The sequence below is a fragment of the Protopterus annectens genome, chromosome 4.part0, assembly GCF_019279795.1.
Source record: "Protopterus annectens isolate FY-2018-M chromosome 4.part0, PAN1.0, whole genome shotgun sequence".
Classification (NCBI taxonomy): Eukaryota; Metazoa; Chordata; order Ceratodontiformes; family Protopteridae; genus Protopterus; species Protopterus annectens.
The window spans coordinates 478,389,233-478,409,718 of record NC_056733.1 but is presented as its reverse complement, the minus strand read 5'-3'; the positions used below and the strand labels follow the sequence as shown (position 1 = coordinate 478,409,718).

Genomic DNA, 20,486 nt, shown 5'->3' with positions numbered 1-20,486 from the left:
CAGTCATCTGTAGGCCTTCTTGCATTGAGTCACTGCCATTAAACTTTCTGTAAATGTCTTTGATACTGGGTTGTTTCAGTCTGCATCAGGCAGATTAAAGCCTGGCTGTTTGTATAGCTAATGGATCCCTCATTTTGTTATCCTGTGTTATCCAATTAAGTAACAAAGGAAAACATCACCATCTAGCTAAACAAGTGTTTTCCTTGTGGATTTTCAACTCTTTTTTCCTTCTTTTTACAATGTAATTTTACATTGCAGCATATTTTTGGTTGTTTTTCTAGCATGGGTATAAACCCGCTGAGAACAATGGTAGTTATTTGGTGGCAGGAAATAACCTGTAGCTCTTTGAGAGGTGGACATTGTTAGAGTTCTAACTTCTTTCTTATTGATCCTTTAACTTTTATACTCGGGTTTAAAACAGTGAGTGGTGGCATTCTTCACACAACAGTGCTATCTTGTACTTGACAGATGCTGTGCAGACACTTTCATTTTCGAATTCTCTCTTAGGAACCTTAGTTAACTCAATCTTCCAGTTTCATCTGCAACCATGGAATTAAGCAGTGGTACATTATCTAGGCTTCAGCTTTAGACATGCAACAGTTTACTACCCACCTGGTATTGGTCTTCAAACCAAATTCTCTAGCCACATGTACTAGTATACCCCAAAATTCTTTCAGTAGTTGCACAAAGACACCCCGATTTGAGCAAGAGGAGTTTTGATCTTCATGCACAGACTTCAAACAGTTCAACTCTAAACCTCATTGGTGTAATTTAACCCCCTTAGACAACATTAGTAAGCACCTGGAAACACAGAGTTGCACTTTCCAACTGTGTATAGCCAGTTCAGTAGAAATGGCCATCCTGAGACAATTGTTTACATTAAATGGACAACCACTCTCAACAAACTGACATGTAGTTATGTTATTGGAAGCAAAGCTGTCGCACAAAGCCATGGCAAATAAGCAGTGCTACACAACACCACACAAAACCTACATATAATGAGCCTCTTAGATTAATGTAACTAAACCACAAAGGCCTCCTAAATGTAACCCAAGAACCAAGTACCTTCAGTAAGATCACAAACTGAATAGAGGCATCATCAATACCTTCAGTAAGATCCCAAACACAAGAGAGGCATCATCAATAATGAAACACACACACACGAGATTCAAAAGCCCATAGAAGTACCTTCAGTAAGATCACAAACACAATAGAGGCATCATCAATAATGAAACACACACCGATTCAGATCAAAAGCCCATAAGGCAACCACCACACAGTCCAATATTTTAGTCACTGGAGAATGCATAGTGAGACACACTGATGCACCATTTACCAGGCTGTGCAAGAGGATGTTCACAGTCGGATGCCTATCAAGTGTCAAGATTTGCCATATCACACATCCACTCCAAGTCCCTGCACCACTAGTGCACGTGGGTATAAATAACTTGAGATGTACCTCCTTGGACTACAAAAGAGACATGATGGGGCTTTCAGAATGTGTGACTGAGGCGGGTATGAAACTTGGTAGAATGCTGCAAATGCCATCACCAATAATGATGTTATAATATGAACAAATGATTTACCTCAGCAGTTGTCCTTGCTTCTGGTGTTATTCAAGGAGGATACAAAATATATATCAGCCTGGGAACAGATGGTTAACATTCCCAATTGCTTTGCCAGGGATGGCCTGCGCCTATCCCCCCCAAGACTTTTGTATATTAACTAAAATCCTTGTTCACCCCATAGGGCTCATTTACACAATGTCAGTCTTCTAAAACTTCCAGTATAAAAGGTTCATAGGTTGTTACTAGGCTATCGGCCCTAGGGCCTGTACAAGCATAGCCATACAATTCCCTGGCTATTTCTTCCCTGAATATTTACTTCCCTGGTCCCCTGTCTAGCAGGGCAACTGACATGATCTCTGGGGTGAATTTCTTATCTCCCATCCAATCGTCAAGGTTCCTTTTGAAGAGGAACCTATCCCTTCAGCATGTTTTGTTCATTGTGATGACCAGGTTTACATCCCTGGAGCGTGTGGCTCTGAGGGATTGGGATTTCTGTAAGTGTAGCATGTCCAATAGCTCTGGGTTTGACATGGCCTTGTATGTTAAGCAGAGATCACCTCCGAGTAGGCAATATGCGAAAGAGTACAGCTGGAGTTTTTTTTTTTTAGACTGTCAGCATAGGGCATCTGCTTTAGGTTTGTGATCCTTTTAGTGAGGTATTTCTGTGGCCTTTCCAGTTGTTGCAGATGTCTTGTGAGGTACATACCAAACAGGGTATTGTACTCTATAATGAGTCTAATGAGGGATGAGTACAGTGGGATAATGACCTTTTTTCTGGATGAAAAGTCTTTAGTGATGAGGTGTGCCACATAGAAGAAGGACTTCCTGACTGTTGTGGCAATGTGGTTATCGAAGGTGAGACCACTGTCCACCTGTGTCCCCCAAGTCCCTCATCACACGTTCAGTGTACTGCCACTTATGTGGTAATTCATGGGTACATGTTTTTCCCCAAAGGGGATAACTATACATTTCTTGGCATTCAGCTTAATCTGGATAACAAGCAAAAAAAATCTACTCCTACAAGCACGTTGATATATGCATTGTCAGAGATATGATTCAAGCGCAATGACAGGACCCCAGTCTGTGCAGGGTTTCAATACCTACCATACATTCAGAACTACTGCATTACATAAAGGCACTGAAGGCGGTGGCATCTCCATATTCTTAATGCATTTCACTTCTAGACTCAGACAAAATAGTGACCTGTAATTTCTTCATGACAACTGTTAACAAAACCCTTTATCACATCCTAGCTAACCATAGGACCCCCATCCCCATGTTCCCCCTCAGCCCATGCACATCCTACCCAACTAGTATGGAGTCTCTATGTATTAAGCCAAACATCATTCTCCTAAGAGACTTCAACTGCCCCTCCCTTAACTGAAAAACTTGTATACCCTCAAACGTGTATGCCCACAAATTTTTGGAGTTCATCTATACAAACTCTCATGACCAGTTAACTTACACTCCAACCAGAGGTGATAAAATCTTGGACTTGGTCCTTTCCAATATGGGTCAGCTTTGCTCTACACCAATTGTCACTTCCTTCCAAGTAAAATTGTACTACAAATCAGTCACATTCACCACAAGACTAAAAGCAATACCTTAGTATTTAGAAACTATGCAAAGGCTAATCTACTAAAACCAAGTGATGACCTAGCTAAATTCAAACTCCCCCTTCAAACTACAAGGCCTCACTGCTTACATGTAATCCTTTACATGTATAAAAGGCTGCACAGATGCATCGGTCTCCTAGACACTAAATTTAAGAATAAACAACATAAACTGGCTCTACAATAAAACACAATTCCTGCATGTAAAAATAGATTTGGCTCAAGATGCTAAAAATACTCTTGCTAAATGTAACAGGAAATTTCAGTCTACGATCAAATCCACAAAAGCCAGACGTGAGGAAAAATTGACACCCACGTGGAGGATAAGAATAAGGTCTTCCTTAACTAGATTTGAAATCTCTGAAACTATGCCCAGCACTGTGCTTGCTAATAGTAAATTATGTCACATACTCAGACCCAGGAGGCATAGCTAATCTACTAGTGGACAGCTTAGCTTAGGATTCATAATCTCATATCACAAAATCATATTTATACCCCCCCCCCTTAAAATCTCTCAAAAACAAGTCTTCACTATTCATGGCTAAGAACACTACTTTCTTTGGGACTGGATAACATACAAGGTTGCCTACTGGTTGGCCCAAAAACTGTCAGATCCCCTACAGAGGCTATTCAGTAGCAGCTTTGTGCCTGACGGAGGATGGCAACAGTCATCTCCGTGTATGTGGGTCATCACTTGGCCCAGGTAATTATAGACCCACAAGCCTGACCAGCATCATTTGGAACAATATCCTGTCTAATAAACCTGTGATGACTTTGAGAAGGTTACTGAAGTAATGGTTCAAGACAAAAATACGTACACACCATATATCTAGAATTTGCAAAGGCATTCAAAACCATCCCATATTAAGGCATGGTAGATAAACCCTCACAGTTAATGGAAATGCTTATGCTTGCATAACTAGTTGGATAGCAAACCCAGGAAAAAGGTTGGGAAGACCTACCTCCTCCGAAATACCTGTCACTAGTGGCATACCCCAGTGCTCGGTTCTTGGGCCACTCCTCTTTGCATTTACTTCTCAGTTGTTAAACCAAGGAGTTATAGCTGACCAAATTTGCAAAGGACTGTAAACTTAATGCCATTAGAAGCTCTCCAGAGGAGAGCCAAGATCTTCAAATGGGGCCTTTCCTCAGACAAACAGCTGGTATTAAACCATGGATTTGCAGAGGACTGTAAACTTGATGCCATTAGAAGCTCTCCAGAGGAGAGCCAAGATCTTCAAATGGGGCCTTTCCTCAGACAAACAGCTGGTATTAAACCATGGAATAAGACTAAATGTCATGAAATGTACTATAGTATCCTTTGACGAGCATGACTGCCCTTGTAATTATCACACTGTCAACACACCTCAAAACTGATTTAGTAGTTAGGGATCTGGGATCATATGTTGACAGTGAACTATTCTTTGATCATCATGAATCTACTATTGTGAACTATTCTTTGATCATCATGAATCTACTATTGTGAGGAAGTCATTTGTCATTGCACAGCTTATATTTGAAAGGTATTGTATCCAGGTCCAATGATGTAATCAATCATTCTCTCATTAGGCTGATCAGTGAATAAAATGCCCCTTTTGTTATGTACCTATCCAAACACTTGTCACAACTAGACAGACCAAAATGCTCTCACTAAAAATATCAAGGACCTAAAAATCAAAAAAAAAAAAAAAAAAAAAAACTATACAGACCATCTCAGAGCTTTGGATACTCTTCTCGCTATCATACTGTCTGCTAAAAGGAGACTCCTGCCTCATGTAAAGCCTCAACAGACCATATCCTGTCAGTCCTATTACACATTTGTAAATCTAATGGTAGTGTAGCCAATCAAGGGATCTCAATATCTTCTGCAGCATAAAACAGGACACATTGGAAGGCAATGGAGAGGTGATAAAATCAGCAAGCATAGTAGTATTGCTGGAAGCAAATTCATCCTTGTGTCTTGGTGAGTACCTTCACGGGGTGGACCCTATTTTCACAAAATCACACCAAGAGGACACTGATATATAGACTGTTTTATACAGCATATAATCACGGAAAGAAGCAAGTTAAAAAAATAAAAGATAGCTGTGTGCACAACACCCGACATAAAAAAGTGCCCAATCCTGGTAGGTGCACTGTTGCCAGGACTACAATCCTCAAGACACAGAAAAATTCCTATAATGGGGCTAGGCCATGCTCAGGGGGGAGGATGCCCCCCCATTATAGAAGGGACAATACAATAATAGGATACTCCACAAAAACTGACAGGCCAAAAAAAAAAAAAAAAAAAAAAAAAAAAAAAAAAAGCCATAAAGATGATAGAGTGGACTATGGAGGATAAGAAAGAAATTTATGTACTGTGACCATTATGCAAGAAGCCCAGAATTCCTAGACACAAGATACGCATAAAGATTAAGAGAGAAAATAGAGGAAAGAAAAACAGTTGCACAAGAAAAACCGTCTGAAGCTTCAAATAAGAACAAATGTGTGTTATTAATGCAACAGATTTATGAAAAACACTACATAGAATCAAGAAACCTAGGGCCATTTGGAAAAAAAGTGCAAAAATATAAAGAATAAAATCTAGAGATTTTTAGAGGTATAAAAAAGAACTATGGACATGGGAAAGAAAGATAGATCTGATATGGTGCAATATTTATGCAAAGGAGAAAGCAAAACTAATCAATACAAAAAGAGCATATTTGAAGAGAAACACAGGCAAAGACACCCAGATATGGAAAATTTCACAAAGTATGAAAACAAAGAGGAAAAACAGAAGGATTAGCAATGGAGATGTTACAGATCACCCGCAAAGTGAAGAATTTAGTGCAGAAAATCTAACTCTGACAAAACACCACAGCAGGATAGAGCCATGGATCCCCAAATTAAGGAGAAACCAGTGGAATAGAAAACATCTGATCAGTTGCCATATGAAGATACTTCGAGTCACCCACAGGAAACCAGTACAAAAGTTCAGTTGGAGTTGCACAGCAGGGAAGAAACAGGAAACAGTGGCAATTCTGACACAGTCAATGTTGTGCAATGATAGGCCAGCGAGTTCCCATATGAAAGAGCAATGGATGACAGGATGAAACTGAAAAGAATATGTCACAGAAGATGTTCTGGAACTTTCTTTGTGCTCCATTTCCTGTGGGCATTCTACAGAATGTGCCCTCTGTTTAAAAGAGAATGATCTAAGAGAAGATTGCTTGATTTAACAGAAATGGACAAACATATTAACATCAATGAAAGAAATAGACTACAGAAAGTCAATAAAACCAAAAGTTAGAAGTTTGTTAAAACAAATGAACACGGTAATTAGGACTGTTCACAGAAATTGTCTTACCATAAAAACACAGGGCAGTAAGGGAAAGGAAGGGAAGAAAGCAAATGCCATCATAGAAGCATCAAACAAAGAAAACTATAAAGCAAGACAAAAGGGTCACTGCTAGAACAGTATAGAAGAGAACAGATTAAGAAAAATACTTAAAGACAGATGTGATAAAAAGCAATGTACAGTATATATCATGCACCATCGCATATAATAAACTAATGATAAGCAGCACAGACAGAAAAACTTAGATGTGCAGATAAATAATGACGATATATTCTCCATTCTGGAGGAGGTATGGGCCTCCTCGAAATTGATTACATGTACAGATCTTCAGCCCTAGGACTGCATACATATCTACTGATCTCATAAGACCCAAACATAGTGAAAGTTTAAAAAAAATATACAAGGTGAAGGATTGGATGAGAAGGCAAGAAATGTGAAAAATGCACAAATATAGCTGCAAGTACAGAAAACTCTTGGAGCAACCTCATGATGGTTAAGGAGAGGTGAATTTAAAGCAAATGATGAAAGGCTAACATTGGTGGCCCAAGATAATGAACTACATACACATTGGTTTAAAGTCGCTTGAACATGTGGGAGAAACAGACAAATGTAGGTTTTGTAAAAGAGAATTGGAAACAGTTGCACATCTTGTTGCTAGTTTTGATACACTAATGGCAGAAGAAATGTACACTAAAAGTAAAAGGCATAATAATGGGGCAAGACTGTTGTATTGGGGATTGTGCAAACATTATAATACTAAAGTAGCTGAAAAACAATTGAAACACGAGTCACAAAGCATTATACAAAATGATGAAGTTTATGTCACATGGGATCACCCAATACCAAATAGTTCAAAAAAACAGATGCAAGAAAACCAGACATAGTAATCCACAAATAGAAGACAAAAATAGCATTGATCATTGAAATTGCTACACCCAGTGATTAGTGTCTTATGGACGGGTCTATATTAGAACATCGAAGTTTCAAAACTTTGAATGTTCTAATATCGACCCGTATTCAGCGAAAGCTGAAAATATGGAAGCTACAGAAAACCGAATTTCCTAGGGAAAGAATTCAGTTGTCCGTTTCTGTTGCTTCGGTATTTTCAGCGCTGTGGTGGAAAGTTACGGGTAGGGATCAGGTAAGTGTGCGATTCAGCACGGGTTAGGTATGTGCGATTGTGTGGACGTGAGGGTTAGGCGAGATTAAGGTTAGGGCGCAGGTCAGTGTGCGAGCGTGTGGACATGAGGATTAGGGCGTGGTAGGTGAAGTTAGGGCGCGGGTGAGGCGAGTGTGCGATAGTGACAGACCTTAGGGTTTGGATTAAGGTAAGTAGATAGCGGTGTATGTATAGTTTAGTGTAGGGTTAAGGTAGGTATACGTGTGTGGATTGCCGTTTGTTTGGTATGCTTGAGTTGTGTGTGTGTGTGTGTGTGTGTGTGTGTGTGTGTGTGTGTGTGTGTGTGTGTGTTTTGGAACAGCAAATTTCTTCCCTAGGAAAAAAATTCACTGTTCTGTATGTTCAATGTTTTCAACTTTCATTGAATAGGGTTCGATATTAGAACATTCGAAGTTTTGAAACTTCTGTGTTCTAATATAGACCGTTATGGACAGACACACAAAGTCTTAAAATACCAGGATTTGCAGGCAGAAATGAGGGCAATGTGGAAGAAGGATACCCTTTACAATCGTACTCAGATATGTTAGCAATACATGCAACTTCATGTGAATTGCAGAAAGAATCATTACTGGGCACATTGCAGGTGCTGCAAAGAGCACTTCTGGCTAACATGAAACATTGAAACAATACTAATTTCATGAACTTGTATTATAGTTTGACTTGGGAATGGGGTCCATTCCCATCATGGTATCAGAAACGCAAAAGATTTGGACAAATTAAAAAAAAAGAAAGGATACATTGGAGGGATAGGTATGCATCACAGAGGATACTGCTTTGCTGGAACAGTCTTCCATTCCACATAAAGCAAAGTACTTATCTTAATCTAGTCAAATGTAATTTGGAGGACTGATAAATTCACCACTTGTCTACCACCAAAGTATCTCATGGATAGCAGCGACAAAAAATGTCCCAACATATCCTTTCTGCCCACCACTGGTTTATTCATACACAAATTTAAGGGCTAAAAAATACCACAAGAATATAAGCATTTTTTGCCAGATGCACTCAAAATATCGTTGCATTCCTGGTACAAATCTAGGAATGGGAGGACAAGTGAGGCCCACAAAGTCAGAAAGCACTGAGCATCTTCAGCAAAATAACTATTTCAAATACATTCTGATCACCTTCAAATGACCTACCTTCACAAAAGGCTCTAGACTGCAGCAATCTGACCTTCAAATGACCTACCTTCACAAAAGGCTCTGGACTGCAGCAATCTGTAAAGTTGCAAAACACAGTATTTAGCACTAGCTGGACTCGTTTCATGGAATACGATATGGGCAAGCAGGCAGCACAACGTAGCCAGTCCGGATGCATTACTGAATCCATTGGTGACATAACTGCACACATTATATAATCACCTTGATACAGATAGTTTAGTGATCTACACAGAGAAATTCATATACCTCTGAATACAGCACATAATTCTTAAATCCATAAGGGCAGTATTACAAGCCAATAATAATCTCTCTTCTCCTAAAAGGTAGTGTGCCAAAATGAAAGTCTCCTTTGAACTTACAGAGCTTTGACTCATCGCAGAAATGAACTAATCACAATGGCAGCCAGGTGATCTGCTCTGTCCCCTTCCCACTCATTAATAAACAAACAGATCAGTGTGGAGTGAGAGAGAGTGAGGCATTGGTGAATTACAGTGCAAGGGGAAAAGCAGAGGTACCCCCCCCACACATACATATACACACATTTATTATGCAAGCCATCTGTTAAAGCTTAAAAACATTACCACTTAGCAGCAGTGCATAACAATTAAACAAAAAGGACATGATAGGTTGGCCACTTTTTGCTAGTGACCCCTCCAACCAACCCTTTCTGAAAGACGAATGTTCGAACCCAAGAACAGAACTGGTTTGTTTTATTAGTTTCTTTCCTGCTTGTGGTTGTATTTCCTGTCTACAGCTGACTTATCAAAAGGTTATTTTTAACACATAGCCTTATGCAGAGAATGCTAAATACACGTGCAACAGTTTTATGTATTTCAGCAGAAAAGTTCTTTATCTGAAGCAAAAATATGAACAAATTGTATATACAGTTAAACTAAAAAGGGTTTCAGTTCTTCTTAGGATGCAAGTGAAACCACATGCAAAAGGCATTTTAAATCCTATGACTTACTGTTGCTCAGTGTTTCATAGACTGAACTTAAAGTCCAGTTGCAAGTGACAATTATTGAAGGAAGCCTAAATTAAAACAAAATGCATGTCTGGTTTAAAGATCGACTTAACAAAATTTGAGGTATCTATAATCCAGAGCATAATTAACTATACTTTCAGATACAAAATGTCCCATTAGTGAAGCACTATTAACTGGCCCCTATTTAAAACTTAGAATACAACTGCCCCACATGCTCTGTACTTCTGTCTGCAGTTCAGTTTCTTGAATACAGACTAGCAGCTTAGCCTGCCAGCTGGAAAAGAAGAAAAATGACTAATTGATTTTGTGCCCGGATTTTAAAGAAGGGATGCAAAAATACATGCCTGCTACAGCAACCCATCTGCCCTTATCCTTCTCGTTGCTCTCAGGAGGACTAATTAATTTTAATTTCAAAACAAAAAATACCTAGTTGTGAACGCCAATTTACTTTAAAAAGAAAATGTATCTACCTTAGTAAGATGACATCTCACTGTTAGTCAAAAACATACCACTATGCTGTGCCACAAAAATGGCACTAAAACACTGTCCGATACTTACGTCACCTACTGGGAAAGCACCATTAAAACAACCATCTCATGTCATGTAATGCCACCATGAACTAATAATGAAAAATGTTAATATGCTGTCTTTTCTATTAATCTGTGCACGGGTGTCATTGTTTATCAATTTTCACTTTTAAAAGGTTTTTAAAAATGTGACTTGCTTGAAGCCTCAAAGGGACAGAACGTTTCCTCTCCTGTTCGTCTTACTTGCGGTGGGGGCGGGGGTAAATTTATTACAGCTTCTCCTTTTTTTAATGCATTCCTATTTCACGTTAAGATGTCCTGGCTCTCTTCATGCTAATCTTTTCCTTTTGTTTCCCCAAGTTCTCTACAAAAGTTGCAAAAGCAGATATTCTTGGTAAGCTCCATTTTAAATAAGATTCCTTAGGTTGTATCTACAAAGACATGAGCACATTAAAAACACCACGAGTCACAAACGTAAAGCTGTAATACAGAAGATGCTGGGCGGTGACCATTAAATTAGAAGAAGCAGAACTTTGGGTTATTTACAGCTGCTATCCATGAGAAACGAGCACTAAACTGGGGAAGAGGTCAATTCCCATCCACTCACCCAAATTACATTTGAGCAGAGTAAGAGATTTATTTTATTTTATGTGGAGTGGAAGATGTTCCAATGAAGTGATCATGCTTGGTTCACTGTGTATGACTTTCTCCATCTGAAGCAGCACAAAGGGTAACAGTGCAATCATTCCCAAACTCCCCAGTCATTCAAAAGGCAATTCTGGTCTGATAGTTATTACTCAGAAGTACTGCATATTTAGAAGACACTAAGCTGAAGAGAAGAAAAAGTAAAAGGACTTGACACAAAGAAAGTATGTTTGCTTACAGAATGTTGCAGATGTTCTGCTACATAATGGAAGAAATGATTCAGAAAAATATACAGCTGTGAATCATACAAAGCCAAAAGCTGTAATCAGGAGGAAATACAGAAAAGATTTGGCTGGTACCAGATTGATAAACTATATGCAAACCAGCAGACCTCATCCGAGTAGTCAATAACAGTTGTAGTAACATGAGAACTACATCTTACAACCATTTTAAATATGTCTGGTCACATTACCCAAAGGGATGTTACATGATTTTAGCAGTACACTCCCAAAATAGATTATAAGAAATGTGTATTTTAGCACACACCAGGCAAAGCTGGTAAAGCTATAGCTCAGTCATTAAAAAGGAAAAAGGAATGCAATATAGATACAAAGACGGTCCCTGGTGATAGCTTCAGTTCTTTCTTCTCTGGTTCTCTCCTGTTCAGCTGTTTCATGACAGTCGTTATGATGACAGTAAAGATACAGCAGGACTGCAAAGTATTATACTCCATGCTTTTCTACCTCCTGGTAACCAGACCACCTAAATGAAAACACTAACTTACAACCATGTACACCCCCATGGTCAAATCTATTTGACCTTTACTTGTTTGCAGATATGCTCTCTAATTTCTTCAAAAGGTTTAAGGTTTATAACACTGACAGGAACAGACCCCATTCTTGTGTCAGGGCATGACTATGGGTCCAGAAATTACTATTGTTTTTTTATCTTTGATGTTTGGGCAAGAGAGTCCCCTTCCAGTACCTGCAGTGCACCCATAATTGCCACTTTCTGCAGTTCTTTATTATATATTTTATTTACCATCATCCTCTTCATCCAGAGGTTTACCCAGCCTCCTCTTCCTCCAGGGGTTTATCTCAGTGTATGAGGCTACTCACTAGAAAAATAAACAGCAAAAAAAGGCACACTTCTTCAAAGGTGTACACAATTTTTCCCTCAAGCTACCTTGCGGCAAGATGTTTTTCCTCTCTCAATACTCCATAACAAGTTCAACTAAAACATTTATTTACAAAACATTTTCCATTATATGCTGGTACAATGAATTCAGAAATCAGCCTGTAAACTGGCCAAGTGAGGGGGCCATATGTACATTTTCTGATGGATTATACAAACACTAAACTGCTAAGAGCTGGACCAGTGTTATGTTTTTAGGCAGAATAGACTGCACCTGGTATGCCATTTATGTAGCTGATGCAAGGTCTGTTAATTTTAGATGGGTCAGTGGCAGCACAGGATTAACTCTGCTGCCTTAGCACCCCCTCCCCCAAGTAATATTCACCCCCCCACGTAATAGTCACTTCTGTTACATCCTGCAGACCTTTGCTCTCCAAGCTGGAGAAGACTCCAGGTTTTTTTTTTTTTCATTCTCTGAAAAATGAAACAATTTGCAACTGTGTATTAGGAACTCCAAGTTCAAAAACTATTCCGAATGAAAACTAATATAAAAGTCACTGGAGATATGCGAGAGGCAACAGAAACACTAACATTGTTATAATTTTTGGGCCAAGGTTTATAAAAAACTGTGGTTGTGTAATGAACTAGTTTTACGTAGTTGAGCATTATTATGGCAACTTTTTATATAGTACTGATTATAATATGGATAATTACAATTCTAAGTTGTTCTTAAAATGCTCTTAAAATTCTGAAATTAGTACCACAGAAGATAAAGGGGATTGAAGTGATGGTCAGTACAAAGGACAAGGTGAAGTGATTGTCAGTAAAAAGGACTGCTCTTAGGAACAACAAAGGAGGGAGGTCTTCAGTTGGAGGGTGGCAAAGGCAAACACAAGTAGAGCATTTAGTCATCTTAAAGAAATTGCTGCAGTGCAGAAATTAGCAATTTAAGATGAAACAGGAGGTGTAGACCAGGGAATAATTATATTTAATGTGGAAACAATCTGTACTAATTATTCCTTTCTAGTACTATGTGACAGTAGTAGTCAGGTGGACTACTACTAGAGAAAATGATGTACCCGGGTCTAAAATGCACAAACACAAGCTTTCAGTTAGCAACATTACAGTCAAGACTATCAAGCTATATTAGGCTTAAATACTACCCAAGAGCTACGACGGACAGCCTGCTACCTGCTTAGATACTATCTATCCTTTGTTGACGAGGTTAGTCCTGGTAGGCTTGTGGCCTCTAATCAAGAGAAACCCAAGGTGTGGTTTCTACTACGACGAGAAATTTGTCCCATGTATCAGGGAAGTTCCCTCACTCTTTTTAATAGGTGCAGTGTGATCTACCCGAGCTTCCACCAACTCAAGCAGATGAGACCTCACTTTAACATTTCATCTCAAGGACAGTTAATTATAGGCTTGTTTTAAATAGCTTTACAGCTCTGATAACTATTTTCTAATCACCACCTTCTAAAAGATATGAGTAAAGGTCTCCCCTTCCTGTGGTACTGGGGGAAGGCAAGGTGAAATCCTATCTTGGGTGTAGTGCCGTGTGTTCAGCACAGGTATATGTGAGAGCTGGCAGAGGCAAGTAAGGAGTTGAGAGAAGTATTCAAACTGATCACTTATCAGAGATAATCAATTTCTGTGCTTACACAAATGCAAAAAAACAGCAAAATATGATACAAGCACAACCGAACTGCAAAATGAATAAAAGCACTCCTGAAAAACAGGAGAGATGTAGATGTGTATTCAGCAGATGAAGCTTATTCACCTCTGAATAATAAGATTAATGAAAAAGCTCACAATGCCACAAATAATACAAATATTGCTCAAAGAACTTCTGCGCTTAGCTTATGTAGTGCAAAAACTTCAGCAACTGTAATACTATCTCTGTGCTCCTTTGCAAACAAGACATGCCATGAAGGGAATATATGCAAGGTAATATTGCTATAAAAGATCAGTTCTGCAGAAAACCATTTCTTTTTAACCATTTTTACTCAACAACATTACCCAGCTATATAATTCATTCACATCTAGAATCCCACGTTCACTGCTACCAGCATCTTTCTGAACAGACAAGATGTACCTCCCATACAGTAGGACCACTGTGTTGTGCCAGTGTGGCATTTCATAAACACGGGTTGGAAGGCTGGCATAATGGTCAAGGTGTTTACCTTATAAACTGTAGGTGTATGGTTTGATTCTCAAAAGGGGTAATTTGCTAGGCTTAAAATGGCGCACAAGGCAGTTAACCTAGTACTAACCTATGAACCCAAGATATGTTTAAGTTACTAGCAGAAGTAATTTAAAAACATAGATGCAGCTTAGTAATTACTCTAGTGTTTAAAAAAGGTCCAATAGTGCAATGGCTTTGCAGCCATCAAGCGTTAGTATGCCTCCATGCACAAATGCATATCTGAGAAATCACACAATACACATGTGAATATTAAGATCTTAAATGTTATGAAAAATGCAACAGGATACAAACTGAAACCTTTTACAGGCAGGTCACTTTGCTTAAGCTTGCGAGCCTCTCCAGTTTGTTGCTAACTTCATGCCACAGTAACTTTCAAGTGAGGAAAACGGGAACTGTTGTTTTACATTACTTTTAAATCATAACTTTACATAAGTAGGTGAGAAAAAAAACACGATGGTAATAAATATTGTACTGTCATGACTTTTCAGCATTAGGATATCCCAAATGTGTTATTTCATGTAAAGGGGCTTCACTTTGTCTGTTTGGAGAAGCCATTCTGTTCAAGTTTCTAGTCTATGTATAATAAATGCTTTCCCTGCTTTCAAACATCTTTTCTTCCTGCTATACGAGCTCACAAAAAACTCTTATTGCAGACGCTTACACAGCCTCAGAATTTACATAAGCCATTAATTAATGCTACAGAAACACAGCATTTCTTATCTGGATGAAGAATTATTTCAGCAGCAGTGTTATCAGAATGTATATTGTGCAAAACAGTTACTGCAACATGTATTTACTATATAAAACACCACGTCAGTGTGTGTTTTATATAAATAAACACACTAGGAAACAAATAAAATGAGTTTTAATGGTTTCCATGACACAAAAGTTCTAGCTATCCACTCCTTCTGTGATCACCTGTTTAATCTCATTCAGGGTTGTGGGGAAGCTGCAGCCTATTCCAGAATTCAGTGGGTGGAATCCGGAGAAACTCATTCTAATAAAACTCAATGCAAGTGTGCGCACACACACATGCATCATCAGTTCATTATGTCTTTGGGATATAAGAACAAATCAGAGCACCTGGCAAAAACCCATGTGGATACAAGAACATGTAGACTCCACCTAAATGGTACCCCAGCCAAGAACTAAATGTAGAACCAAGTGGTACAAGGCTGCAATGCTAACCAATGCATTACTGTTCCATGCACTTGGCAGGCTGTGAAACATTTAAAAGCCTAATTTAATTCCCGTACAGCTATAGTACAAATGTAGACTCCACCTAAATGGTACCCCAGCCAAGAACTAAATGTAGAACCAAGTGGTACAAGGCTGCAATGCTAACCAATGCATTACTGTTCCATGCACTTGGCAGGCTGTGAAACATTTAAAAGCCTAATTTAATTCCCGTACAGCTATAGTACAAATGCCACTTAAAATGTACAGGTTTGTGCTTGGCGAGCAATGCAGTACCCTTGTTGACCTCTACTTTTATACATTACTAGAACACAAGCAATGGCAGCAAGAAGAGAAGGGGGGCAGGGCAGTGCTCTACTCATAAAACTACACGAGATATTAAGGATCAGCATGTACATACCCCAAGATTAAGGAGGGCATCTGTACGCACATCAGTACCTTAACATATTCAGCAAAAATAAAACAGTGTACAGAGAGAAGTAGTACACAAAGAATACATTTATATGAACTCCAGAGATGAAGTGGCTCAGCAATACCTCATAGTGGGGTGTAGATGTTACAACATGGGTCAGATGACCCCAGGTTATGGATCATAACTTCCTTCCAGAATAGGGATGAACCCCCATAATACCCCCGTAAAATGTGTTTGCAATTTGGGACAATGCAATATAATAGTTTGTTTGGGTGCATTATTTCCAGGGAAACAGTTAATGTCTTTATTGTTCTTTTTCACTGATCTAATGAGACACATCTGACATATAATCTGTTCTTATCATTAGTCCTAAGCATTTCCACAAGTAGTTTTCCTGTGTTGCTTTATAAACTAGAATCAAATCCCTTGGCAACGAACATAAACAAAACGTGTAATTTCTACAACTTTTCAGTAATTAAATTAAGTACACAATATTCTCTCTTTTAAGAGGTTCTGCAAGTAATGACCACCCTATACATCCTTTTGCAGTGTCACAAAACTTGCCAAGTTCACCCCCCCCCCCCCATTTATCTTTAAGCAGGGCTACATGTGTTAACCAGGTAAACCAACCAAGCCCATATATCTCATTTCAGGGGTAACCAGGGAGCACTGCATGGTTAAGTGACTAGTTCAAAATCACTTTGCAAGTGGAGACAAATAATTAAAGCCAAGATTTCAGGATAAAACTTTTCATAACTCCAGCCTTCTAACTTGTAAGCAAATGTTTGGCTGTTTAGCTCAATGTTTTGGTCCCTCAGACTAAATCCTTTACAGTTTGCCAGACAACCAGTCATTTTTAGACATAAAATGTTCAGGTCCTAGATGATCCACATTTACAAAAAATACGATAAAAAACTAGAGAGATTATTCTGTTATATTATTGCCCTTTATAGAACTATTAAAAAAAAAAAAAAAAAAAAAAAAAAAAAAACCACACTCCAGTGCATGGACACAGAACTATCACTCCTGTCTTACTGGTCATCAGATTTACCCATGCAAGACCTACAAGTCCCTATCCCTAGTTTTCACTGCCAACCTCTTTGTAGCACTCAGCTACTGCACAGTGGCACTTCAGTTCACAGCTGACAAAGCACTACTGCTGTCCACTGGAATACGGGGCCATTTCTCTAGGCAGTTGAAAATTATGACCTGGCATTATACTGTGTCCATTGAAAACAATAATACATTAAGAATGATATCTCTGGCTGGCCCACCAACATAAACAGAATGATCATTAGAGAGTTCACTTATCATAAAAACATTAAAGTACTTCATGAGTGTTATTTCTGGTCCTATCCATGTGTACCACAGCAGCCCCTGCTTAGCTTTAACATTTCATTTGTGTCTACCAATCACATGGCTGAATGCAATACAGCAATCACATACGTTTTGGAATATTTACACCCCCAGCTGGTTGGTCAGATAACACAAAGTGCCCCTTCCACTATTTATACAAATCACTTACTAAAGTTCACTGCAACTTACATACTAGAGTTAAAAGAAAAGTACAACCACTGAGAACCCATTTCAGCCAGGACCTCAATGTAGCCGGTTAAGGAGTAAACAAGTCATCCAGTTAAGGACCAACATCAGCCATGCTTCACAGGCTAAACAAAAAAATACATAAGCACAGTGTCACCATCTAAACATAAACAAGGGTATGTACAAATGGCAGTTAAAGTGCTGAACTAATAGAGTTAAACTAGCTCTATAACCATCGCAGAAGACAGACGTAAGCAGAACATTTACAAACAAAGACACTGAAAATCTCATCGCAGAAGACAGACATAAGCAGAATATTTACAAAGACCCTGAAAATCTCAGATGTCAGTTGTCACCCGGTGGCAATCTAATAACAGGATAATATAGTGCATACCAAGTTTCCCCCTGACTAAAGAATTATTCTCCTTTCAGTCATAGGCATTCAGCTGTTGTCAGCAGTTAACTTGAAACATCTGATCTTTCGGTTTACTAAGATTCTGAGCCTTTTTAATTCATTAACTTACTTAGACCTAGACATTTTAACGCTCAGTATCACCCATTCATTACATAACAGACTCCACGACTATAACACTGTTTAAAAACATCTTCCACTTAGTTACCACTGTTGTTAATTTCTTTTTATACAAATCCTGGGACTGTTCCCTCTGCTAAACGTGTTCCATGGTTCCAAACAGACTACAGAAGTTCTCTCTTGATTCCAATGAAGCAGATGCATTTTGCTACTAAGTAACTCGGAGTCCACCAAGTGTGAAACATACTCATGGTAGACATGCTACTAAACCAGAGTAATTTAAGGTTTATGAGCATCCTTACAACTCTGCAAAGCATCTTTTAAAATGTACAGATAAAACATACAGATAAGATTAAACTTAAGTTATGCCGACTAAAATGAATACCAAATTCAGGGAAATCTATCAGAACAAAACTATTCTCATGTGATTGCTCCTTCTAATACTTTTATAGGTGTTTCTGTGTATGCTACACTGTTATCTCACCACTGCCTCCATACCTTGGAACCTCTTAGCACAATAATGCTAGACAAAGCCAACGATAATGTAGAAACAAAGGCCCAAACCTCAGGGACAGATTTTAAATACTGTTTTAGACCAACAAGTTCTGCATTGGTATGCTATGACAAAAGCTGCTTGCCTAAGCACCAACAACACAAACCCAGAACCCTACAGTAGAACATGTGATAAAAGCTATTATAGTCTAGACTATTCACAACAAAGGAATAAAATAGCAATACAACTATTTGCTTTGTCAACTACACACATTACATTTCTTCCCTCACTGGGGCTGTCAATCTACTCCTGTACATCCACACATACAGTTACTCCTTCTCCCTCAAGTGTACCTCTCAACGGTCACCAATTTTCATGAATGACCCCGATTTTGACTCAAATTTTAGCTCTGTCCCTCCTAATCCCTCTTAAAACCAGGGGCTTTTGAAGAAAAGACAGTGAATTGCACTTAGAGTTAGAGACTTTTTACTTCAGAAACTGTATACTAATTCACATTCTCTTATTCTGTCAATGTATCAAGTTAATAGTACTGATATTTTAAAAAGTATCCCTGACTGTCCCGGATTATTTGTGGATTTGTCCCAGATTCTGTTGAGATTTGTCCCTGACTGGTGGAGAGCCATGTCCTCAAGCACTCCATAACTGTATTATGGAAAACAGTTTTCACTCCATCAGAAACTTGTGATCACACATGATGATATGAAGCGAGAACAGCAAATTCCATGGGTATATATGTCTGTCACTTCAAAAAAAGCACAGCTTCCATGCAACACCTATTATGCTATTTTACTTATCAGTAAAAAAAGTGTATGCTACAGAACTGGTATTTTAAAAAAGTTGTCCTTTGCAGGATAGTAATTAATGAGCTCTGAACTACCGAATGCGCTTTCCTGTTGGCGTATCTTCTGGACTTAAAAAGCACCCTAAAATATAAATGAGCAAAACTGTACAACATGATCACGTTTAAATTTCACCAGTAGCCCCAAACTGTTATTGAAGAAAGCAGGGACTTGAAGTTGTTTCGTAGAACTCATCATCCATTGTCGTGCCCCCAATATATTTCCAAATAATCTGTTTCAAAAGAAAAGAAAGTTCGACCCATTGATCATAACCGTGATGTCAAAAACGCTAGAGAACTGAAAACAAAGGTACAAATAAGTTCCTTTTACATCATAAGTGCACGTTGCACGTCTCAGCAGCAAATCCATCTGCACACATTGTATCAGATGTAGAAAGTGGTCTTGACTAAATGTGCCAAACCAACGGAACACTTACCCTTAATAAAGTCTTCTGTTTGAAGAAGTCTTCTCTTTGTTAAGATGCTACAAACTTAGTCTGAAATCTCCTGAGATTGGTTCTCTCGCAGCTCAAGTTATAAAAAAGCTGGAAACGCTGACTGCTGTCCCTGCAGCTTGTTTTACCTGCACAACACTGTGCTACTCAGTAAAAGTGCACAGAAGCTCGCGGCAGGATGAAGCACAATTCACCAGTGGGACACAACCACTGAGTTTGCAGGCTCTCACTCATATGGTTCTCATTAACTCAGCAGTGTGGGGGTGGGGAGCAGGCATGCGCACCGGGGCGGGGGCTGCTGCCTGATGCTCCACCGCGCTTTGTCCCCTCTCTTTCTTTGATTCTCATTCCACCGAGCAGTTTTTTAAATAATGTATTTTAATTCAGACATAAATCTGAGGACAGGGGCGTGTTTTGGATATCTATCGGGAAACCCATTACAGTGACGACTTAAAGACATTCACACCTAGCTAATGACTTTGATTTAACACTAGTAGAGTGGCTAGACAGAATTAACAACTTTAACTATTAAACTTTTTGTCAAAGGTAGCTGCATATGTTTTCACTGGACCTTTCTGTTATCTAATTCTTAAAGATGCCAAATCTAGACACTGGCACTGTTTATCCAAATTATTTGTTCA

At 38.8% G+C, this 20,486-nt stretch overlaps 1 protein-coding gene across 2 annotated transcripts in view; it reads right to left on the bottom strand.

The window, feature by feature from the left end:
- TMEM119 (transmembrane protein 119) overlaps positions 1 to 20,175 on the bottom strand; it is a 54,609-nt gene extending 34,434 nt beyond the window's left edge. Inside the window, exon 1 of one of the 2 annotated variants that reach the window (XM_044068405.1) lies at positions 19,828 to 20,175. The gene's annotated coding sequence lies outside the window, so the exon portion shown is untranslated. Of the gene's footprint in view, positions 1 to 10,401; positions 10,426 to 19,827 lie in introns of those variants that run through there. The other variant, XM_044068406.1, reaches the window with a different exon arrangement.
- Between the last annotated feature and the right edge of the window lie 311 nt (positions 20,176 to 20,486).